Consider the following 5,387-nt stretch of genomic DNA (forward strand, 5'->3'; position numbering starts at 1 on the left):
AAATTAATAAATTAAAGAAATTACATAAAAAAATGAGAGCTTTTAAATAATTGATTTGATATTAATATTGATATTTTTTTTCAAATTTTTATGATATTTTTAAATTTATTTTTTATTCTAAAATAAAATCATTATTGTTTTCTTAAAAACACATTAAACCATATTATAACATCAACAAAGACAAAAAATAAAATATAACATTAAAATCGAGATGTATCTCGCTGCATTGTGCGAGTACCCTTCTAGTATATATATATAATTCGTGCATGCATCCACACATTATATATTTTTATTATATATTTATACTTGTGATTTTTATATAAATAAACATGAGTATTATAATTTTATCTTACTTAGTTTGATATTTTTATAATTGTAATTTAAAAGTTATTTTTATAAAATGACTTGAAAAATGTAATTACATTTACAAAAAATAGTAATTCAAATTTCTTAGGTTATTTAATGTAATTAAAAGATTATGAATAAAATAGTATAAAAAAAATTAGGTATTAGGTATTAAAGATAAAAATATTTAGTATTAGGTCATATAATAATCAGCATTGACCTGGAAAGAGATGCTTGATCCAAATGAATAAATTAAAAAGGAGAACGAGTTTGAACTTAATATAATGCAAATGCAAATGCACATGACATGACATGACATGGGTTGGCGTAAGCAAGCAATAGACAGATGCTTGTACCTACCAACCTACTCTTCTCATTTTTCTAATATTCCCTATTAATAACTTATATCAAGTTACTTAATATTATGCTAAATCATATTTCAAAATGCCACAGAAAGCCATTTAATCCCATCAAACTTATCTCATAACTCTTTTTTTTTTTTTTAAATCACCACCATTCATCCATTTATAAAATAAAACAAATTTATTGTCAAAACAACTTCTTAAATCAACATGTGAAGTGGTTCATCTTTTTAAAAACTTATCAATGTCCCTTTCGCGAATGATTACTTACAAAAGTGGTGAATTTTTTACAAGATAAATGGCTAAAAGGTAATTTTGGTTGGCCTCAAAAGGGATATTTCTATTTGTTCCATTTTCCATTAAAAAAAACATGGTAAATTACGTTATTCGTCCATATGGTTTGTTAATAATTACTATTTTTATTCCTTTGCTTTTGAATTTACGGTTTTTTATACTTATTTTTATTATTGATTTTGTCCCTATGACATACATATTATTGATATTTTTGTCCCTGTGGTTTATAAATCTATCCTAATTTCGTCCCTCATGCTTAAAGGTAGGGTTAGTCTGGGTAACAAAAATAACTATAAATTGCAAACCATAGTTTTGAAACTATAAAAAAGAAAGTTACAATTTTCAACAAACCATGTGGACAAAAAACGTAATTTACTCTAGAAATTATAATGTTTTTTATTTAAATTGTCAGAAAAATACCATGTGTTCTTATACTTCTAACGCATATTGCAATGATTTTAATTTTAAAGACTAAATTACAAATTTCGTCCATATGGCTATACAAAAATTATGGACCGTGTGTTCTAAACCAAAATCTTTCACAATCCTGCCATTTTGGCCTTGAGTTCATACGATACAACCATTAACACCTTCTTCATGTTTCTATGATTTATTCTGTTCTTGCATGAAACTTGAGGTCTAGAATTGCATATATATGTGTGTACAAACTTAATTAATGGGTGTAGTTGGGATCTATTTCTTCCATAAATATAAATGGTTGTAGTTGGGATCTTAGATCTGGAGATGGGAAGATGAACCATAACACATTTTGTCGATTTGCTTTGCTGGTGGCTATGAATACAAAAGGGAGTGGTCGGAGTAAAATCCTAATTTGTATGTTTTTCTTTTGGGTTTTTAATTATTTATATTATCTTATTAAGCAAATTTAGAAAAAGTCTTAAAGTTTTAAAATACTAAATGACCAAGATACCATTTTCACTTTTCACCCCTTCCTCTTCTCACATACACTCACGCTCTCACATTCAACCGGGTTTTTAAAAAATATAATTTTAAATACATTTTATATCCCTATAATTAGTTAATTAATTATTTTACGTCATTTACTTTTAAATGTTTCATTTTAAACTTTTATCAAATTAACATACATAATTGTATATCAATTTACACATGTTTAAAGAATACATTTTTATTTTAACAAGTTACACCATGATAATCGTCTCGTTAATACCTTCGAAATGAGTCCAATATTGAATAACTTTTGACTTAATTATATTATTATATATTATATATACTATGAAAAAATATTTTAATGTTTACAATTTATACTGTTATGGTTATTTATTTATATATATGTTATACATTTTGGGATTAGGCTGTCCAAATTGCACTGTATAATATGTTTTGAATTAATATGTTCTTGGGTTTTTTTGAAATATATATATATATACATGTATTAATTCAACCTTAATCTGAGTTTATGGACAAGAAAGAGGGTAAGCAGTTGAAATTTCATTCTAAAACCCTTTTTTTTGTCTTTTCATGGCTTATGATCTGTCAAATTTGTAGTTTTTTTTATTGGTTTTGAGTGTTTATCTTAAAACTCAAGTTTCTTGGTTCTTTGATCTTGATGCAAATCGAACGCCTTTGTGGAGTCGTTTAAATATGTTGGATTTTAAATATATTGGATTTTAAAYTGTCATACAATTTTTTTCATCGATAGTCTGTAATTGGAACCATAACTCTTATTTATTCAAATTGTATTAATATGTAAAGACCAAGTATAACTTATATAATCGTTAAATCTTATCTTACAAAATCAGTGGAACTTCAAAATCGTTAAAATTCATGGCTCTCGTCAGATTGCACGGATACACAACTAATTATTAAATAAATGTTTTGAACAATATCCTAATTTGTACGATAAATGACTAAAATGTCCCTCACATGGAATAAATAAAACAATATATAATAGTAATATCCGTAATTGCTAATTTAAATCCTAGTTTAATCAACATCTATTAGTTTTAAAAATAAATAGCAAACAAATTTTCTTTTAATAATTAATCTCTCTGCCAATCCATTATTTAAACTAATGATTAATTATATTTTCAATAAAATACGGTATTTATATTTATTTAAAAGGACTATTTTTATAAAAAAATACATTTAAAGACATTAGGTGTGGTGTGCCTTGTCTTTGTAATTAACTACTAATTAATCCACGTCATGGATCACGACGATGTTTTTTATATATTATTTTGTGGAAGTTGAATAATCAGCAATTAATTGGCCAAAATTCCAATTCTAATTCTTATATATATATATATATATATATATATATATATATACTTATAGTATACTAACCTGTGCTTAACCAATAGAAAAGAAGAAATCTGCTTGCCTTTGACCATATCTCCATCCTGCTATGTCGGAATCTCCTCTTCCTTCCCTGTCGGAGCACCCTCATCGGACGGCATTTCACTTCCAGCCTTCACAAAACTGGATGAACGGTGACCTCTTCTTCTTCATTTTCACTTCTCTTTCCTCTTCCTCCTTCTCTACTTGTTCTAAATGTATATGTATATGACTATGTATCGCTGTGCTTTCATTGATATGTGACGATGAACATGGCGCTCGATGATCATCCAATTGGCGCAGATCCTAATGGTAACTCAATTCAATTCTCACCACCTGCTTTTCAATTTCCTTCTTCACCTCTTCGTTCATGATTCATCTTCGATGTTATGTAATGTAGGGATCATCCCTTCTGTACTGTAAGAAAAACTCGAAAATCATATTTGATATGATTAAACTTGTGCTCCAAATCCATCTGCTTTATTCACTAATTAGATTGTGCATATTTCTGCTAATATGGTATATCTAAATGCATCCAGGACCAATGTACTTCAATGGAGTATACCATMTCTTCTATCAATACAATCCAGCTGGTCCACTCTTTACCAATCAAATGCATTGGGGACACTCTGCATCCTATGATTTGATAAACTGGATCCCTCTAGACCTCGCCATTGCCCCCACCGAATCCTTCGATATCAACAGCTGTTGGTCAGGTTCCGCCACTATCCTCCCTGGAAACAAGCCTGTGATGTTCTACACAGGAATCGACTCAGAAAAACGCCAGGTTCAGAACTTGGCTGTCCCAAAGGACCTATCTCATATATGATCCCTATCTTAGAGAATGGGTCAAATACACCAGCAATCCCGTCATAAATCTTCCCCAAGGGGTTCAACCGGATAACTTCAGAGACCCCACCACTGCTTGGCTTGCAGGAGACGAGAAATGGAGAGTAATCGTTGGAGGCGAGAAAGATAAGGCCGGAATCGCGTTCCTGTACCAATCTGAGGACTTTTTTAGTTGGACTGCAATCGATTCGCCACTTTATGAGGCTGCAGGCACTGGAATATGGGAATGCCCTGATTTCTTTCCGGTGTGGATTGATAGCAAGAAGGGGGTTGAAACATCTGTCATGAACCCTAGCGTAAAGCACGTGATGAAGATGGGATTACTGAATCAAGGAAAAGATTACTACCTAATCGGGAACTACAGTTCTGAGAAGGAAAACTATGTTCCTGAAAACGGATTAACCCTTAATTCATTGAGGTTTGATTATGGCAAGTATTATGCTTCCAAGTCGTTCTTCGACCCTGTGAAATGCCGAAGAATCTTGATTGCTTGGGTGACTGAATCTGATAGTGAAGCAGATATTATCGCTAAAGGATGGGCTGGACTACAAGTAATCCAAGATTCATTTCACTTATCCTTAGTTATACGTTTTTTATATTTATATGATTAAGATCATGAATTCAATTATCATGTACATGCAGTCGTTCCCAAGGAGCCTTTGGCTCGATCGAAACCAGAAGCAACTCATACAGTGGCCTATTGAAGAAATCGAATTGTTACGCCAGAACCAAGTTAGTTTTCAAAATAAGAAGCTTGAGTGTGGATCATTACATGAAGTGGTGGGTATAACTGCTGATCAGGTAAAGCCATGAAGTCTTAATAACTTCATTTCAATTCCTTTTTCAGCTTCTTTTGCACTAACATGTGGATCAAAATTGCTGTTTGAAAGGCTGATGTGATAATTTCGTTCAAACTAAGTAATTTAGAAGAGGCGGAAGAACTGGACCCGAGTTGGATCGATGATCCGCAGCTTATCTGGAGCCAAAAGGATGCATCAAAAAATGGCAAATTCGGACCATTTGGACTGCTAGCTTTGGCTTCCAAAGATTTGACTGAACAAACTGCAATCTTCTTTAGGGTTTTCCAAAATAAGGGACGATACGTTGTGCTAATGTGCAGTGATCAAAGCCGGTTGGTTTTATTCCTTTGACACGAGTCCCTCTTGTGTTTATATATATATATATATATATATATATATATATATATATATGTGTGTGTGT

The 5,387-nt window shown here is 31.0% G+C and overlaps 1 pseudogene; it reads left to right on the top strand.

Annotated features, from left to right (window-relative positions):
- The first annotated feature begins 3,376 nt into the window (after window positions 1-3,376).
- LOC112528671 lies at window positions 3,377-5,317 on the top strand (annotated as a pseudogene).
- Window positions 5,318-5,387: the final 70 nt, after the last annotated feature.

This window comes from Cynara cardunculus (genome assembly GCF_001531365.2).
Source record: "Cynara cardunculus var. scolymus isolate 2C chromosome LG 15, CcrdV1, whole genome shotgun sequence".
Taxonomy (NCBI): domain Eukaryota; kingdom Viridiplantae; phylum Streptophyta; class Magnoliopsida; order Asterales; family Asteraceae; genus Cynara; species Cynara cardunculus.